The sequence below is a fragment of the Phalacrocorax aristotelis genome, chromosome 6 (genome assembly GCF_949628215.1).
Source record: "Phalacrocorax aristotelis chromosome 6, bGulAri2.1, whole genome shotgun sequence".
NCBI lineage: Eukaryota > Metazoa > Chordata > Aves > Suliformes > Phalacrocoracidae > Phalacrocorax > Phalacrocorax aristotelis.
In genome coordinates, this window is record NC_134281.1 from 21,451,796 (window position 1) to 21,472,197 (window position 20,402).

At 39.9% G+C, this 20,402-nt stretch overlaps 1 long non-coding RNA gene across 1 annotated transcript; it reads right to left on the bottom strand.

Annotated features, from left to right (window-relative positions):
- Positions 1-2,794: 2,794 nt before the first annotated feature.
- On the bottom strand, positions 2,795-16,751 carry LOC142058783 (uncharacterized). Its single transcript, XR_012661104.1, has 2 exons — positions 16,584-16,751; positions 2,795-7,225 (listed from the first exon to the last, which is right to left on the bottom strand). It is a non-coding gene; the product is annotated as an uncharacterized LOC142058783 (long non-coding RNA).
- Positions 16,752-20,402: the final 3,651 nt, after the last annotated feature.

Below are 20,402 nucleotides of genomic sequence, written 5' to 3' on the forward strand. Positions count from 1 at the left end.
GCACTCACGGCTCACCCCACCAAAATCACATGCCCTGGCCCCAGCGACTTTTGACACGCTTCAACTTTGTTTCCTTCTGGACAAGCCTGTACCAATTTCCTATCCTCCTTGCCTAGGTTAGGGAGAATTGTGGCAAAGCTACTTTTCTTTAAAAGTTCAGTTCAGTGACATGAAAGCTTCTGTAGGCTGTGTTCGTACACTCGCCAAAGGGCGCTCCCCAGTTCTGGGTCCTGTTCCCCAACACGATTGCTACTGTACCAACTGAAGGCTTCCTTCTTGCAGTATAAGCCAAGAAGTCATTTTTAGGAGAGATCGCAAACACCTGGTAAGAGTAAAGACTCTACGGAGCTCAGCAGAGTCAGAGCAGTACCTGTTACTGAGGGCTTGAGTCCCGCCGTATGCCCTCCAGAGCAAAAAAATCATGTGCTCTATGGGAGGGTAACAAGGGGCCTGGAAATGGCAATCATCCGCAAGGATTTCCCTTCTGTTGGAGACCAGCAAGTACCTTTCTACACTGCAAGAAGGAGAACAGCTTTGGTTACAGAGCGACTGCCGAACAGCTCTGCGGAAGCTGGCGGAGAGCTAGACGGCTGAGTCAAAGACTAACGGTGACCAAAGCGCAAAGGAAATCCCGCGGGGTGGCTGTACAGATTTGAACAACCCTCTGCTCTTCATGGGGTGTGTGTCTGGTCTCATGGTGTGTGCGTGAAGTGCCTTCCTGACAGGCCTTAATGCAGCATGAAAGTTGATTCCTTAAAGTAGGGAGCGGCTGTCCTCTCGGAGGAAGGCAGGGCAACCTGGGAGCCCTGGTGGGCTGTTCTGCCAATAAAGAGGCAATGCAGAAGGAATGGAGGTGCAGAGGGTCCATAAGAGAACTCGGTGGCAGCACTTTGTCCTTCTAGTCTTGAGTGCTGTGACTGGGAAGGTGTGAGCTCTAGACGCGGCCAGAGCAGGCAGCACTCTTCAGGGGGATTGCGATGTGAGCTCCGAGGCGCTCCTGAGCAATGGGGCTCAAAGGGAGCTGGCCAAAGAGCTCTGGTCATGCACAACCTCGCTCTGAACGGAGGTGCTTGCTCCCTGGCACTGTTCACCTCTCTCGGCATCTAGCCCAACGGAGCTCTGTAATGCCCTGGCGTCAGAAGGCCGAGCAAAATCTCAGAAAGCCTGGCTGTGCCTGAGACACCATCTCTTATTTCATCTGGTAGGTTCAGTAGTAGTCTCAGTGGTGCTTCACAAGGAAATGTCCCTGCTGCCTTTGCACCCACTTAAGCCTGCAGCCTGTACTGCCTTCTCTTGGGGACTCCTCATGCCTCTGGATTGAAGCTTGTACTGCAGCACCATTGCTAAAGACCCCCAAGGACTGAAGAAACAGTTCCCTCAGCTGCCCTGTAGCTAACCAAGGTACAGTAAGTTTCTGAGGGTAATTGGCCTGTGCTCTACACTTCCCTTCTTGTGTTTTGGTTTGGTTTGGGTTTTTTTCCACAAAACATCCTTGTAGGCCTTCAAGAAGACAGCTACCAAGGGAAAGTTTCAGTCTTCCCTACCCTACCTGCTCCTTTGTAGACTTGCAAAATCTTTCCTGTGCAGAAGGATGGGAAGCTCAGGTGTTTTAGGGTATGACTGTGAGCATTGTTAGAGGTGAATGGTCATGCAGATCTTTTCTGCTGAGAATCCTTTCTTATTTCTTTCATGTAAACCAGAGTTTCAATGGCAATTCAATGGTTGGGGAAATACACTGCTGAGATGAGAAAGCTGAAAACTGTCTTGTCTTGAGAGGTACAAGTCAGAGGACAGAAGATCAAAAAGCAAATATCCAGAGTATGGAGTAGATGAAGAATTATAACTGCCTTTTTTCCTGAAATTTTGTTCTGTTTTCTTCTCTATGTCTTCCGAAGTTTGTCTGAGTAATTTTTTCTCTTTGTTTTTTCTGTCTTCCGAATTCATTTGGCATTGAAAGAAGATTGAAAACGTGTCAAAAGATTCTTTACTTACTCCCTCATATTCTTTGGCAAACATGAAATGGTAAGTTTATAGGTAACAGGCTTTATATTTGAAAGCCATGAGATTAGACTCAATTTTTAAGTACCTGGTGTATCATGGTGCTTTGTGAAGATCTTAAATGGAATGGGTTTTTTTGTGGTGCATTATCATTTCTCTTCCTGAGGCTAGGAGGTCCTCCTAGTTGTAATAAATGCCACATTTTGCATTGTATTGCCTTACTGCTTCTGCATGCTATTATTTTCTCCCAAGAACTGAAGTTCTAATGTTCTGCTTTCCTGTGATCCAGAGTTTCACAACTGTTATGCGATAGACATAGTGCATCGTAGTATCGAGAGACCTAATGATATACTCTTTGCAGCAGTATAGCGTTTCAATCAAGACTAATCTTTTCAGGCCACTTTGATGCACATGAAACTACGAAACAGGTACATCAAAGCCCCAAATTAGCACAGGAATAAAAGCGCTGGGCACCTGCTATCAGCCCTTCTGACTTCACTAGGGTTTGTACAGCTGCATGTTTCGACCTGCATGGATTTGCATATAGGAAAGCTGGAGAAGGTGAAGTAGCACTAAGCTAAATTCTCTTTGACTTTTACTGTAACAAAGCACATGGTTGTACCAGTTTACCAGAAGAGAATATATTATGCAGTAGCACATTACTAGAAAATCCTCTTAGTAAATCTGCACTTAGGCATGGATCAGCATTGATGCTTACAGAAAATGGCTGACTTGTTTTGCAAACAATCAGTGCTTCCCTGGAATCTAATCACTCAGAGAACTCAGGTCCTTGGAATATTTTAAGAATAAAGACTGCTGTATCAAATCACTTTATTAAATTGATATCACCGGCCAAAGGAATAGCTGACTTTAAAAGACTTTTACATATTTGCAAAATTACTAAGGTGGCACATTTTGATGTCTTAAAATTTAGTCAGGTTGTTTTTTGCACGATAATGTTTCATCTGTCATATTTAAGGATCTTTCTTACAAACATAAATGTTTAGTATCTTTCCTCAATCTTTCCTTTCATCCCCTCTGTCTTTTGACCTATCTTTTCTTTCCTTACAAATCTATGGTTTCCCCTGTGGTCTTTAAAGTCAGATGTTTGGAATATTACGCTATCTAGTTATGCTACTGGTTTGATGTACTGAAAGTACGAAACTTTTCACTGGAAACACCTGGTCTGTCAGCAGCAGCAGCATGTCAATAGTGCACACCGTGAACTGGAAGCCTGTTACTCTAAAATGCTGGCATGTAAAGGCTGTAGTGGTCTCTTCCTGACGGTGGCAGCGGTGATACGAGTTTTGCCGTGTTGCAGGCAGAAGGCGCGTGTAGCCAGAGGGCTGGTGCACAGTCCCAGGAAAGCTGGTGTGTGGATCTAGTAGGACTAGGAAGGGCTAGCAAACGCAAGGTCATCGTCATCCTATTAGCGTCTTCCTTGGCCTGCATTTTGCATTTCCGACAGGGCTGTTTTTATTGATCTTTTAGCTTGTGCTTATCTCCTCCGAAGCATGGGGTTTTCATCTTCTGGTGGTTCTGCTGCACGTATTTCAGCGTAGCCAGTTCTACACTGTTGCAGTCTCCTTACACCATTTTGTAGGTAAAACATGTCTGCGTTTCAGCAATCTATGTAGTTATTAGGTTTGCATGCACACAAGGTAAGGAACTAACTTGTTTAGATTGACACCTGTGGTTTTCTGAATCAGAGTTAGTATATATCAGCTATCTGATACCAAATACACCAGAACCTAAAAGCTACCCCCACCACCTTCCCTGCTGTTTGTTCCAGCTGACTGCACACAACTGACAGCAGGTTGTGTGTGCTTACAGACCTCGTGGTGTAGGGGGGAGGGTGTGAAAGGTGGTGACAAAGCAAAGAGGAAAAAGGAGAGACCAGTTGCTTCCAGAAGCAAAAAACAGCTCTTACACAATAGCTGACTGTTTTCTGCTCCTCCGTCACCTAATGTCAGTCTTCCATGTGTATGCTCTTCCCTTCTCTTTCCCAGACAGCTCAATGTATGAAGCACCTCTGAAAAACGATTTGGCAGCACAGCATTTTAGGAACAACTGTGCAAGCCGTCACTAGCCATCTCTTTGCTGAAAGCAGGTGCTGTTTTAGACCAGCATTTCATTACTGCAAGTCTAGTAACATCCATTTTGTATAATTCAAAAATAGTTTGTTCAGCTTGAGAGTGAGGATATTCCCCCTAAAGGTCCTAGCAGCCTGAGGCTATGGTTGTGCTACGTTCAGAAGGCATATCACCAGTTAGCTTTAATCCAGCTGGACTGAGTACAGCAGTTCTTAAATAGTAACACAGAGTTCAGTGTGGGCTAGCTCGCCAAACAAGTGTCCAGGCTTCCCAAGAGGCTTATAAAACTTGAAGCAGTGAAAGCTGGCCCTAGCTTGGCTGCTGCAGTCAGTTACTGCACCATAGCATACTAATATAACTTTTTGATGTGACTGATGAGTGAGAATATCATTCAAATCATTTGGACATAAATTCTTGAGGGCTTGGTGATGCTACTGAGCTACTTAAATTTTTGTGTGTAGGTATTCAGCCTAGTAGCTGCATGTAGCTACTGAATGAAACAGCATGTGGTTTTATTTCCTTGGAAACAGAAAGGTAAAATGCATTACCGTAAGACCCTAGTGAAAATGTGTTTTCAGCCCATGTTTGCTGCTGACTAATGGCATGTTTGCTGTTGGTTAATATAGAGCAGCTGTTAAATAGCTATACTTCAACGGTAGTGATGTTGTCCTGTGTCCAAGCCCTAGGTATGTACGTTACCTTTGAAAAGACAAAAGTATTATCTGGCTGCTCCTGATTATGTTATTGTATTTAAAAGAACAGATGCTTGGTAGAAGCATAATTTTTACTAGCAATCAAGTACTTCCTGAATGCAAACATGCCCAAAATCTCAGAGTAGATAGTTGATATGTAGAAGCTCCTTGATTTAAACATCTGATCGTCAAAATGGTATCCTCAACTAGAAGGTTAGTATGGCAAGGTTAATGTATTAAATCTGTATTTGCTCATTATATCCAGAAACTTGGGACATATTGGCTAGTATGACCAACAGTCCTTGGTAGGGTTGTTTTGGTTTTTGTTTTGAGAAAAAATATGAAAGCATGAACTAAAAGCTAATGTGGATGATAAGCAGTAAGCATATAATTGTAATTGTGGAACTAAGTGCGTTTTGCAGTGTGTCAAAGGTTTAGGGGAACTACATGGCAAGAAAGAGGAGCGGCTGATCTGTGGTCCAGTGTGGCTGTTACACGAGGGGCAGATATGTCCTGTGTTGGTTTTAAAATCTGCTTGCCAGCTAGAATACAGGCAGAGCAGCAAAGATCCAGCTCCCTGAGGTTTTTTATATTATTTCCCACCCCTCTTCAGTTTGCCTATAGTCACACCAAGGAACAAAGCACAATATGGGCTCTGAGAGAACCAGTGATTTATAACTTTATAAAGAAAAAAGAAGTGCAGCTGCCTGACCCACTGCTTGGCACTCAGGTTTGTTTAACTGAATTCCCTTCCTCCTTCCCTGGGTCCCCCTGCCCTGGGGTTGCCCCCACACCCCTGGGGCCGCCAGTGAGGCCCAATCCAGGCCACACTGGCAGCCGGCTGGTGCTGCCTTGTGTACAACCAGCTCTGCCTTCAGCTTGAGTGCAGAGTTACTCCAAGGTTGGCACAATCATAAGTAGAATTATCAAAAGCAGTCAGCATGGATTCACTAAGGGGAAATCATGCTTGACCAACCTGATCACCTTCTATGATGGCACGACTGGCTGTGTAGATGAACGGAGAGCAGTGGATGTTGTCTATCTCAGCTTCAGTAAGGCATCTGACACTGTCTCCCATAACATCATCATAGGTAAGCTTAGGAAGTGTGGGTTAGATGAGTGGAGAATGAAGTGGAGAACTGGCTGAAAGGCAGAGCTCAGAGGGTCATGGTGAACAGCACAGAGTCCAGCTGGGGCCTGTAGCTAGCGGTGTTCCCCAGGGGTCTGTGCTGGGTCCAGTTCTATTCAATATGTTCATCAATGACCTGGACGAAGGGACAGAGTGTACCCTCAGCAAGTTTGCTGATGATACAAAACTGGGACGAGTGGCTGATACACCAGCAGGCTGTGCTGCCATCCAGTGAGATCTGGACAGGCTGGAGAGCTGGGCCGAGGGGAACCTGATGAAATTCAACAAGAGTAAGTGTAGGGTCCTGCACCTGGGGAGGAGCAACCCCATGCACTGGTACATGTTGGGGGCTGACCTGGCTCTGCTGAGAAGGACTTGGGAGTGCTGGTGGACAGCAAAGTCACCCTGAGCCAGCACTGTGCCCTTGTGGCCAAGAAGGCCAGCGGTATCCTGGGATGCATAAAAAGGAGTGTGGCCAGCAGGTCGAGGGAGGTGATCCTCCCCCTCTACTCCACCCTCGTGAGGCCACATCTGGAGTACTGTGTTCAGCTCTGGGCTCCCAGTTCTAGAAAGACTGGGAAGTACTGGAGAGAGGCCAGCAGAGAGCTATGAGGATGATCAGGGGATGGGAGCATCTCTCTTATGAGGAAAGGCTGAGAGACCTGGGTTTGTCTAGCCTGGAGAAGACGGAGGGGAGATCTTATCAATACTTATAGATATCTAAAAGGCGGATGTCAAGAGGATGAGGCCAGACTCTTTTCAGTGGTACCCAATGACAGGACAAGGGGCAATGAGCACAAGTTGGAACACAGGAAGTTCCACCTGAATATGAGGAAAATCTTCTTTACTGTGAGGGTAACAGAGCAGTGGAACAGGCTGCCCAGGGAGGTCGTGGATTCTCCTCCCCTGGAAACAAGCAAAACCCACCTGGACACAGTCCTGTGCCCCCTGCTCTAGGTGTCCCTGCTCAAGCAGAGGGGTTGGACAAGATGATCTCCAGAGGTCCCTTCCAATCCCTACCATGCTGTGATTCTGTGATTCTGTGTAATTGAAAGCACCACTTGCTAGTGGGTAGATTGCACCCAGTGATTGATTTCTAAACAAAAAGGCCAAAGGATTCTTTTTTTCCTACCAACCGATGATGTCTTCAAAGGACTCTCTGTTCTTTGGTGTGGAAAGTTTTATAAGTTCCCAGCCATACTACGTGCCTTTTCCTCTTCCATACATTTGTGGCTTGCATTTTCTGTTAGCAGTTACGATCCAGTGCAGCTGGAGCAGCAGATAGTAATAACCTTTTCATGTGCAGCTTTCATCTGTTTAACGGAAGGAGTTGACACTTTGAGAAGTTTCTCAATATTTGTCAATATCTTTCCCATTAAAGCTTAATCTTCCCCGTGTTTTTAAAAGCAGTATTTACAGTGTTTGAAACAGCTGTACTAGGAATTACAACATTTTTCAACATCAGTTTTATTAGAATGTGTGATTAGAATATTTCTGCTTTTCAGCTCAAGTGCTCATTTCAAATGCATGTATTTTGATGTAACTTGTTTTGCAAAATGATACTCTTTAGGAAAAATTGCGACGCCCCACCATGATCTTTATTCTTCTGCCTCCAGAACATACTGTATTTAACTTTCAGAATATTGAAGACAATGCAGTCTGACTTTTCACTATTTTCATTTTATGCTTTGCGATGTTAAATATAAATGCCATATAGCTAACTGAATAATACAGCTGCTTTCCACCTTGATATCCTACAGTATTCATCTTCTATTGAAGATAATCTATTCCCTCATTGTACAAAAAATCTTGAAAATGATAATTCTGTAGAAAGAGAAAATGAGGACTGTCTCATGTAAGTGTTCTTGAACAATATTTTCAGTTAAAAAAGCAAAGGCATTTTTTTTGTGTATTTCTTTAAAGAAGGAAGAACAAAGGGAATGTGATGTTAAGACATGCATTAATTGGTTGATAAGAAGATTGAAAGAGGTCTCCATGTTAGAATATATGTCTAGACCTTGGGTTTGTCTCATTAAATCTTTGGCTTTTTAACCATGACAGTTATGCCATGTAGTTAAAAAAACCCACAACTAACCATGTTTCTTATGCCCTATTTAATTTCTGCTTATATATAGATTTAAATTATTTTCCCCTTAGAAGTTCTTTTTAGCTCCTTTGAGGTGCAACTGGCATATAAGATGCTGTAAGTAATTTGAATTAACCTAAAATCTGTATATTTTCAATTAAGATATTAATGTGGGTTAGTAGGATATTGCTTTAAACCAAGGTGCTTGATAGGTGATAAGGGCAGTTCAGAACACACTCAAGTAAGTCTTTTGTAAAGTTAATGTTTAATTAGGTAGCCTATTTATTTTGGCTGCAGTTTGTACTAAGGAACCATAAACCAGTCCTTTCACAGTGTAAGCTGTAAGGAGTCACAGGCTAAAATAGGCTTTACATTACCTCAGGAAGCAGCTGAATGAAGATTGTTCTGCTAAAAGTAATTCTTAGGAGGCTAAGCATTGTGCTAACTGCCTAGACTATATAAAGGGATGGATGTACCTATTGCTGAGATACACTCCTCTGGGCAAAGGGAGACTATAACCCATAAATACTTTTTTGAGAAGGAAAAAAGTTTCTGTTGATAAAGATTACTTTCTTGTTTTTTAAAGGCAGTTGGGGATTAATTTTTGTATGTGAAAGTTGGGCTCCCATTCCCTGGAGAAGATATTTCTTCCTTCTTATATTTCATCCTTCTTCTGCCCCCCCTGCCCTCAACCACAGGGCTCTTAACCACAACTTAAATGAGAGGGTGTGACTGTGCTATTTAATTAAATTATGGTATTGACACGAAAAGAATTGTGACTTCTTTCATTGTGCTCCTTACAGGGGCAAACACTGGGCTAAGATACTACAGCTCCTATTGCAAAGAAATCAAGGTAAACTTACTTGTTCAAAAGAGCAGGAAAAAAATTGTTCACACATCTGTCAAAAACAATAACTTCTATACAAAATTTTCATCCACACCAAAGAATCTGAAGAAATACTAACGTGTTTAAATGTAATAATAATAATGCTGTCGTCACATCATTAAATTTTAGGTGGTGGACAAATTACTCTTTATATTATTGTTGAAATAAGATATCACTGGCCTCTGTTCTTCAGATCCATATTTATAACTGGATTCTGTCTTCAGAAGTGCATTAATTTCTTAGGTCACAGGGGAGTTTGCTGCAATTGCCTGTCTGTGCAGCCGTAGCTACCTGACTGTGCACAGAAGCAGCTGAGGTGTGTGCCAGCATTCCTTTCTCTCACTGTCCTGTGGGTTCGGTCAGGAAGCAGAACGGGTAGACATAACTGCCTCACTGATTTGCTGCTTGTGTATGTCACCACCTTCTGTTTGTTTGTTTGTTTGTTATTTGGCATTGGTGGAGTTCAAATCACATTTTATGTACAAACACAACTTCCAAGGAAATAAAATTCTGTTGGATATTTTGCATTAGGCAGAACTGCAGAATTCAGCTTACTGGTAATGTGTTTGTACATGTAATTATTTATTTTATGGCCCCAATGGGTATTGTTGCAAAACCCAGATGTGCATATCTTATAATTTCCATGTGTAACTGACTCCCATGACGAAGGGCTTATGACTTCTTGGCCAATTACTTTTTGTAATTGGAGAAGAATTTTCCCATTCACCACAAATGAATCAGATTTTAGCGCTGGAGATTTAAGTCCCACTTACTGCTGAAATCTGCATGCAAGATCGTTCACATTAATGCTGGTTTTGAAGATGAGACCTAAAGCTGTAACAAACTTATTCTTTTTCATTATATATGGAAGATTTTCTCAGTAGTTTGGCCTGTTACTTGGGATCATTAGTATTACTTTTCTTTATGATCAAAGTGTACTACTGAGTCCCATGGCCTGCTCAGGGCTTGCTCAAGTGTATCAGTTCTCAGGACATTGTTCATTCTGTCAGGTTTCTGGGTTTTGTTCTGAATTCAACATTGCTCTGCGTTAGAATAGGAGCTGAAGAGGTAGTATGATAACTTTTCAACATCGTTTCTTAAGCCGTATGTATTTTTGCATTACTTTTCCCTGGGCTAGGGCACACCCTTGTTTTCCAATTAAAAGAGTTAATGCTGGAACAGGTGAGATTTTTAGACCCTCAGGTACAGTCTTGTCAGTGCTGATTTTAATACACAGGTCACACAAAAAGGGAAAACTTTTTTCATCTTTTTAATTAAAAAAACCACCAAACCTTTAAGGGTATTTTAATTGTAAACCCATGGCTTGTTTTCTTTTAGGAGGGAATATACTTTCTGCTTTCAGTTTAGCACCTTTTGAAATTGCATCACTTGGTATCTCTGCTTTCCTTCTGACAATGATCACGCAGTTGTAAACGATTTTTATCAGACAGTGCACCAGCAGGAATTTGAACCACTTTCTGTTGCTTTGGAAACAAGAGCTAATATAACAGAAGTTTGCATGGCTCTGCATGAAATGTCCATAGACTAAGGTTTTCTGCATGTACACAGCTTAATTCCAGGGAGTTGTAGGTTCTTAGGCAAACTGTTGCTTTTCCTCTTAGCTTGAGGGGGGACGGGAATTGGGTATTCTAATTCAGTAAAGCTTGCCATGGTGCTGTGTCAGTCTGTTTTAACAGAGAGTGGGGCTTATTACGTGTGGTTGGAGCATGCAGAGTTTGTGTGGCAACAGCTCTCCCAGCCAATCAACAGAGATGTTAGATACAGTGGAAGTATTTGTAGCACTTCCTCTGCTCTTTTTTTTTTTTTTTTTTTAAATACGCTCGTTCCTCATCCCCCTTTTCCACCACAGGCTTTCGGTGACATCCTGGCTTTTACTCTGGTTTGTGCAATAGAACTTCGTTAAACCAAGCCTTTTCTGTTTAATCGTTTAGTTGTGACCTATATCTGCCAGGAAAAGGTTCTGTATTTTGTTTTCCTCTGCCTTTCTGTAAACTACTCCGCAGTGCCAGCTGTATGGTGTGGCTAAGTAAAATGTCTGAATATCTCTGTACACATTTTTTAAGAGGACTTAGGAGACAGTGAATAAATTTCATTAGCACTTACTGCAGTTTTCCAAGATCAGTTTTGATTAACAAGGCTACAGTAAAGGGAGTGCTGGAAATCTACTGCATACAGCGCTGCGTAATTCATACCATATTGTGGACTGCTGAATCATAAGCAGTTACCGCTGGTATTAGTGAATTTCCTCCACTGAGATGGAGGGGGTTGGACAGCTAATGCAGATGATACTGGCGAGTAGCCTTGCACTGTAAGGAAAGGGAAGAGGTTAAGAATTAATGCAAGTTAGAAAAGCTAGAACTGAGGAACTGAACTCTGGTCCCACCTTCCAGGTATTTAAGACAGCTGGATACACTGGATAATAGAAATACAGAAGAAAGGGATCTCTGAATCTCCTGTCTACTGCTCTGTGCTTTGGAACAGAGGAAAACCAGACTTCTACTTAAATTCTCATTCGCTAGGCAAATTGGTAATTGTTCACCCCTCCTTCCATCTCCAGCCCAATTATCAGATTTGTTTGACAATCTGGTAGCAAGCAGTGCCTTTGCTTTGGTAACAAAGTCCAATCTACAGTTACAGCAGTTGAGTTGCAGGGAAGATACACATGGTATCTCCCTAAAAGACAGGTTCTTAAACACAGAGGCCCTTTGTGCTGCTGAGTAACTTGGATCTGTTTCTGACAAGTCCCTGAATTTAGCTTTATGGTATTTTATATCCCGTAGTCTTGTTTGCATTTGTTTTTAAGATGTTGTCTTACCCAAAGACAAACAACGATACCCTGTTGCTCAGCTGTCAGGCTTGGAGGTAGCTGAGGACACTGATTTGTGATTACACAACAGAACATGGTATATTTGGGAAATGAACAGTCCCCTCTCCAAAGAATAAGCTCACTGAAAGATTATTTGTGGTGTTTCCAGCGCTCATCTGAAGAAAGGTAGAACCTTTACTTTGTTTGAATGGTCAGTATTAAATTTGTCCTTTGTTAACTTTTTTTTTTGCTTAAGAATGTGGAGTATCATCAGTTAAAAGTTAGTCCTTTGCTCTTTTGATTTTGTAAAAACAACTGTGCAAATGTTGAACTTATCTTTCATTTTCATGAGTAGACTATTTGTGGGTTTTTTTCACCTGAATGTCCATGCACATCGCTTTTGTAAAGCTACACTTTTATCTATGTTGTTGCAGTTCTCATAAGGCACGTTAGGAAATGGGCTATATGCTGAGCACTCACTGAATTACACTTGCAAAGAATGCTCTGCATTTTCCTCCTGTGGAAGGCACAGTATAGTCCATTTTACAAGAAAGCATTGAGTGGGGAGATGTAACCACATGGGATACATGCACACTGCAGAGTGTACAAGGCCACAGAACATGGCTAGAAAAGACGCTGTTACAGATGCAGGTGCTATAAACCAGTCAGCAGTCCATTAATTAAAAGTGACATTGGTATGAAATAGGTACCACTTTCGGGTGCCACATAATGACAATGTACTCCCAGTGTACATGTGGGAGTTATGCAAATTTGCTGTGGTATGTTTTCAATAACATACAGTGAAACTAGCCTTTAAAACTAGCTTTTTAGCCTAGCAGCAGTATTGAATGCTGTAATATTTCAGTAGTGTTTAATTATAGTTTTTCTTTTTGGTAGATGATGTATGTTCTTGTGTCTGCTCTTATAACTGGTATATATTTTGTCGACTACCATATGTATTACTAAGGCATGTACATGCTTGAAGATGAGATGTTTTGCTTTTTAGCAAGTAGGTGGATGTTCAGAAAAGATCATTGACCAATTGTTATCCCTTCTGTCTATTTGTTCTTGGCAAGAGAAAAACTTCTGTCAAGAAACTCAAAACTTTAGGATAATGGGGGGCAGGGGATGTGAATGATATTGACTCTGTTGCTTTTATTATTGAAAGCAAGCAATTATTCTGCAAATAGCCAAAACAAAATTCTGAAAATTAAGGTATTGTTTTGTAGATAGACTATAGTCCATGAAATGTGCTCTCCCTGTCTAGTTTCTACTTTCAGCACACATGAGGAGATACTGTGAGGATATTCCATGGTACCCCCAGAGAAAAATGCTGTACAGTTTGGACTTGCTTGTTGTTTTGATTATTCCTGTCTTTTGCTAATGATTTACCAAGCTTTGCAAGCTAGTGGAGTAAGTCCATTGAGGCCTAGATGGTAGTTACAGAAGAAAGTAAGTAGCACATGAACCTGTACTGATTCTTTCCAACGGAGAAGATCAGGAAGGTCAGGATATATTCCTTCCATCCTGCTCTGGGCTGTCAATATGGAACAAATCTAACCTGGTACCAGCAGTGTCTCAGATGTGTTGGAAAACTGGCATTGACTGAAATAGTCTTACAGGCATCATGAGAGTACAAATCGGTAATCTCTTAGTGGTATAAGACAATAGTAAAAGAGAGTGGAGACTGCTAAATTAAACCATTGTACAGTAGGTTTGATGCAAGCTTTGGTAGATCACACTTTTAACCCATTTGTTCCTGTTAACCTCTTTCTTTCTTTCCTTCCATCCTTTACAGTTCAGCAGAATCTGTTTCATTTTTAATTAATTTCTGCCTCTAATCTGTATTTGAATCGTTGTAATTAGTTTTCACTGTTCAGTTGTTTACCTCAATTAAAGGATGTGAATTCTACCACTGGAGAGCCAAGATAAATTTTGACAGGCTGCAGCAGTTGGGTAAGTGGAGGTTTCTTCACCATCTAAAAACGTCTTACAGTGTCAGCCTTAAAAATGGTATGTGATATTGCTGTTATCTGGTATATGCCATTTTGTTTCAGACAAAAATTAGGAGATCATATAACTTCATCTATTTTGTGCCAAGATTTTATGTCTTTGTATAGTTCCGTAAGTGTATCTTGTAGGAGTTTCATTAAACCACATTATAATTATCCTCATTAAGAATTATTTTGCCTTCCATTAAGATAACTTATCTTTCCCTTCAATACTGACAAACCTAAGTAGCAGGAAACCACTAATCAGACCTTAATGCAATGGGCTTGCAGACTTTTAAAGCTCAAATGAGATTTCCTGGCTTTCAGATTTGGGTTGGTTTTAAGCTTTTTGATGTTGTTGGGTTTTTTCCTTGACACTGAAAGAAAATTTTACTACTCTTACTTCAGCTGAAAGCTAGAGAGAGCTCTGTAATAATAATTTCAAAACCTGGTTCTTTAGAGAGAATGCCACATCTTGAATCACCAATAACTTTTCTTATTCCAAATAAAATTAAATTTTCATTGTATGCAGTAAGACAGCATGTTCTAATAATGTAAAGTCCTTGCCACTAGAATTTCCCTATACATCTTAAAAAAGGCAAAAAAACCCCAACCCCCCAAAAACAAACCCCTAAACCATAAAAGGTCTAATTTTGTTTTAATTCTGAGTGTACATTGATAATAGCCCCCAGTGCAAACTGCTGAACAGTGAGCTCTTTAGCAAATCAGACCACATGTTTACATGCTTAGATGTTCCAAAGTATATGCAAGACCTTAAGCACTTGCTTTTGAGCATGTTAGCTTACCTGTTAAGAAAGCAAATAGAATATTAATCAAAATAGTCTTTTCTTTATGATGCGAGGTCTTTGTATATACTTTTACATTTGTGGTTTCTGATTTCATGGTTACAGAGGTGGCTAACTAGCAGTTAATGAAGTGTAAGGTGTCACTGCGTTTTGCTTTCTCCTGGCAGCACAGCTGAGACAGCTGCAAAGAAACAAATTTAGAGTCAGCTCTGTTTGCCACTCAGCCCCTTCACACACACAATCACTAGCTTTGCAAAACATGTCCAAATACAGCTAAAGGAGTGTTGAGCTAATCAGTACCTAGTGGCAGCTAAAGATTTGGTTAATGAGCCTTTTTCTTCTTTTTTTAACCATTCCAGAAACATAAGCAGACATGACAAATTACTATCCAGCTTTAGATATTATCTGACTGTTAAAGCATTTTATGCAAGAAATAAAATTACCTAGTTTAGATCCATTTAGAGCCAAATGACCTCTGTCTTTGTGCTTGTCACACATAAAATTTTCTATGTTTATGTGGGGTTCCTTTGATGCCTGCTTGTGTGGGCTATTCCCTTGGTTCAGATGCCCACTTACTGCACAGTACCTGAAAACCTAATACAAGTTTCTGCAGTCTTCTCCCTGCTGGATTCTCCCCCTGAAGGAATTTTTGCCACTCATGATGCAATACCTGTTTTACAGTAGTCTTTACAAATATGATCACTCATACTAGACAGTCAATATGCAAGATGTTATTAGTTCCCCTGCATGTAGTACAGGGCTATTTATACTAGCTTGGTTTTGCATGTGATGCTTAGAGTAATGGGATATAAAACATTACAGTTTTTAAAATTCCTTTTCTTAGGTTGGTTCTCATCTGTGCCATTAACAGAAGTAACAAACTGCAGTCACGGTGAGGAGAAAGCATAGGTAGCAGAGAAGCCACTGATTTGAATATCTTCCTCACAAGCTTTGTAGATGAAGTTATTTTCTCCATGAAATACTATTCAAAGATGTACATGTGCAATCTGAGTTCTCTTCTAGCCCACCTTCAGAAAAAGCTTAAATTGGCAGAAAAAAAAATAGCTACAGCCCTTCCAAGAAAGATCTGAGCATAAGCAAAGCTGAATTTGACATGCTGTAATTTCTTGAAGACAGCTGTGAGTTTTGATTTTTCTAGGCTAAAAGCATATGTTTTCTGTTTTAGATTCACATAGATTTTTATCTCCTAGATACCTTCTGCACACGCTCCTCTCTTATTATTTGTGTGATTTGTAATACCTACTTTGCATAAGCAAACTAATTGATAAATTATGATCCATGTATGTCTCAATACAGATCATTGTGAATGCTTGAATGCTGCCATATTCTACAGTTTAACTGGGAATATACTAGATTCTAAGTGTGCATATGTGTTTTGTACTGTCAAGAAAAAGAGAGAGAGCAAAGCATAAGAAACAAGATTATATGGTACAGTCACTGTTTTTAATTCTAAATCAATAGACATTTGTGGGGCTTACTTGGCAATTAACAATTAAAATTTTTTTTTTTGCTGTTATTAGGTTACAGCTGTTGCAGGAAGTGGGAAAAGTGTGTTGTCAAATGGAATAGCCTCATTTATTTCTGACTAAAGAGTGTCTTGACAGTGTGAAGGTAATGGTAGGAAGTGAAAAGAGAGCACAACTGTTAGGTTGCTTAACCTGTTCATACCTAACAAATGTGTCAACATTTTACATTAAAAAAAAAAGAAAAAAAACCTGTAGAACCTAGATAAAAGGCTTACTGGTTTCTGTAGGCTAACAAATGCATGTTTGTTTACATAATCTTATTTGAGATCTGGGAGTGAAGTACTTTTAAAAAAAAAGTTACTTCTATGTTGCTTTAAACTTTTTTTTAAAACAATTTTTACATGGTAGAAGACATGTAATAAAAATAGCTTGTAATGAAACAATATCTAAACCTCCTAAATTAGAACTGTAATTTAACAACAACAAAACCCCCTTATATATGATTATTTCCAATCTCCCAGACTACAGTCTGGAAAAGACGAACTGTGTGATGTGCTAAGTACAGCAACAGTGGAAACAGCAGCTCACCTTCCTGACAGGCTGGCTCCACCATTGCCACTTCAGTGTTTGTGCTACTAGGTTCAGTCAGAAGGTGGGTGGGATCTTCTGTTTACATCCAGTCCTGTACAGTAGGTAAAATGACTCATTCCTGAAAACTCCAGTGTTGTTTTGATAGCCTTTTTTAAAGGTCTGTATTATTTTCTTGTTCTAGTAGATAATTAACTGAAACTGTAACACTGAGTTTTTTAAGGAGTTGGTATCTTTATCTGATTCTTGAAATGATGATCACTATACTCACTCATATCCTGCCACACTTCTCAACTGTGGTGAATCTATTAAAGAAATCTTTCAATCATGCCATTCTTGTGTTTAAACCTTTGTAATCTGGGAGAACAACTGAACCGATGCTGTCAGGTAACATTTTTTGTATCTTGCAGATGAATTGACAGATACTTCGGATTTTTTTTAATTTTAGATTTTGTAGTTTTATTATTTTGGAGAATAATAACCTTTTAATTTTATACATATAAAAATAATTTTGTAGTGATAGAGTCACAATACAAGATCTTTGCCTTTGGTCTTGGGAGAGAAGCAAAGATAAAATGGCAAAGTACACTGATTTTAAAAATGTTTTCCTTTTTATTGTTGGAAAGGAATTTGACTTCTCGCCCCTCCCATGAACTGCCTGCTCCTCATAAATAACCTCCCAACGTATAATTAATAGTTATTGTCCTTATGTCATTTCAGAATCAGTCTGTATCTAACACTGGCATGAGCCTGGAATTCTTTTGTTCTGACCTAAGACAAAAGTCTCAGTGCATGACAGTGGGAAATACATTAAACAATTGTTAGAGGGCTATATTTATGTTCAGTAACTGCACCAGGCATTGTTATTTTATGCTTCTGATTTTTAACAAAACAGACAACATTCAAGGGGAGAACTGTCAAATGTGGATGTTAGACACAAAGGTGTTTCAGGCCTACACTGAGGGTGAGTGTGAAAGTGGTTAGTGTCTGTCTCCTTTGGGCACTTCAGATGGTTATTTGAATGGGCTTTGTGTTTATTCAAAGTTAGCTGCCACTGGTGTTTTTCTTCTTTTATTGAGGATTCAAGGATGGGAATGCCACTAGTAAAGTAGTGCCTTTACCTAGCATGCTGGATCTTGCAGTACTGCAGTTGTATTCATCTCTGGCTTTCAGTGGCTGTAAATAGGGCAGATCAACACTGTAGCCTTGGCAGCAAGAGTAATTTTTAAGGGTACAAATAAAAATGTGGTGTCTTCCTCCTGCAGGCTGTCAGTGGACTTTGGTGCTTAGTTGCCCTTCTTGGTTTTTCTTTTCCTTTATTCTTTTTTTACTTGTTTCTAATCTCTACTGTTAAGCTAAAACAAAACAAAACAAAACCCAAACAAATCAAAATAAAACTCTCTATATTAATAGCATTTCATATTGTTTACTTCTAGAATTTTTAGGGTTTTCTGATACATCCTCTGCAATCTTAGGTCCCCAAGTTCTATCTTATTCTGCTGCTCTCTTTATTTTATTATCAGATCAGAAAGTGAAAATTTGCTTGTACAAGCAGAGAAGGCACCAGCCTTCACCTCTTAAAAGATCATGTGAAGTTTGCAGTTTCATTCAGTTATCATAGGTACTGTAAATATATAGTTTGGTTTGGTATGAGCTTATTATAAAAACAGGACCTTGAGTCAGTTTACACATTGTCCTGCCATCCTGGGTCAGGATGACAAGCCACTGTGACAAAAAATAAGCAACTGCTGAAAATGAGCAGGTGGGGTTTTTTTTGTACAAGCAGGTTGTCAGCCTTCTTACTGAAAGTAGCAATCAGAAACAAGAAGGGTTATTCAAAGCTGTTTGTTCCACAAATAAATGGGCTAAATTTTGACCAGGTGAACCTGATGACTGCTGGTGTTTAAAAGGCATTGACATTCAGAACTCATTGAAAGTATTTAGAGAAAGTAATCCCTCCTACACAGATATATACAAATACTGTCACAGTACATTTCAGAGTCCAGGTTCTGTTCTGTGATATGTGGAGGCTTTAAAATGTCCTTTAAAGCCTTCAGCTGAAATGTTCATTAGCCACTTATTCCAGATGCTTTCAAGGATTCTGTGGAATACCAGTTGTTCTAAATCTAGCTCTCTGAACACAGCAAGCAACCATCATTCCCCTGAAATTCTATCTAGAGCCATATTTCAGACAGTAAAATACAGTATTTGTTGAAATGTTGACTTTTGTGCTGCTGATAAAGGTAAGATACCAAAATTAAACATCTAATAATTGTTAGTGATGTCTCATTTCAGCTGAATTAGGTTATTAGGGAAATCTTCAGTTGTACCTTCTTCTGCACTGCACTTTCTTAGTTTTTCTTTTACCTGCATATAAACAGGAGAAACTAATGAAGCTGAGGACTTGCTGATGCTAAAAGGAGTATGTGCTCCTTTCACATTGCTTGTGCTAGGCCTAGTGCTCATCTGACCACATCATCGGCAAGCCAGTCCCATCTCCTAATCCATCAGCAGATGTCTTTTTGGTTAATTCTTGTTCTGTGACTGTTGATAGGGGTCAAACTGCAGTCACATACTGCAGTCAACTCAAGGTGTAGGAGGAGCCTGTGGGAGAGGGTTAAGACAGAAGTGTTTCCCAGGAGAGAAAGAAGGTAGGCTGGTTTACAGTTTTTTAGCATTTAACAGAAAGCTTTCAGATATTTGCAAGTGTTTTTTTTGCTTGTTTGTTGTACTATATACCTGAAGTAGTATAAAAGTAATATATAAGTATATAATAAGCTGTGCAAAATTATCACTGTCCCTCTGACATCTTCTTTGCTTCCTCTGTAAGGTCCCCTTCCACTGCATAAGAGTAGATTTGCTTTGTGTTGTTCCATGAAGGGCGGTGAGCTGAAGCTACATGCTCGTACTTACTCAGAGGCAACTTCTTGTGGAGATGTAGAGTGTTACTACTGAGAGAACTAGGGTTTTGTCTTTAAAGAGAGCTCACATAGCTGTGCATGGTGTGACTATGGTCTTCAGTGATATTCCAAGAATTTTCAGTTCACATCATCTTTGTGGTATGTCTTGTATTTTTCTTTAAAATATATAGAAATATATATTAAATAATTTGTATTAAGAAATTTACAATTGTGAAACTGGTAGGTTAAGTGTTCCAAGGTGTGACAGTTTGTTTTGTTTACCTGCCTTTCACCTGATTGTCCTAGCATGGCTTCTGATCTTTACAGTTTGCTTTGCTCTCATCTATTAATTTATATTTCTTTGAATGTGCATTTTGGTAATACTTGGATTGGCAGTAAATTCTGTGATATTGCAGTGTTTAATAGTTAAATGTGTGCGTAAAATATTTACGATTACTGAAGTATATGACAATAGAAGTCTGTTTTATATGTTAAGCTTGTAAGAGCAAATGCTTTTAGTTAACAAATAGTTGGACAAAATCAAAACCAGTGAATTCTGTCCTTTAGCTAGAGAGAAAATAGCAGGAAACTACACTCACACACATGTACACAAACACACACATATGACATTTAGGAACTTCTCTGGTGTCTTTATTCGGAAGAGTAACTTAGTTTATGTAATTAGAAATTGAAGTGCTGCATCTTGGAAACTTTAATGTTACTAAATTCAGGTTCTTGTTAGGAGAAAACATAGACTGATTCATTATTTGTATACGGGGAATTCACCATTGCCAAGGATATGTGTGAGGCTGGAATTCCAGGTAATGGAAGAATCTGGATAGTACATGTCCTGTGTGTTGCAATCCATAGCAATGGGCCTAACAGCCTCCATGTGTTTGCACTACATGGATTCCTCATT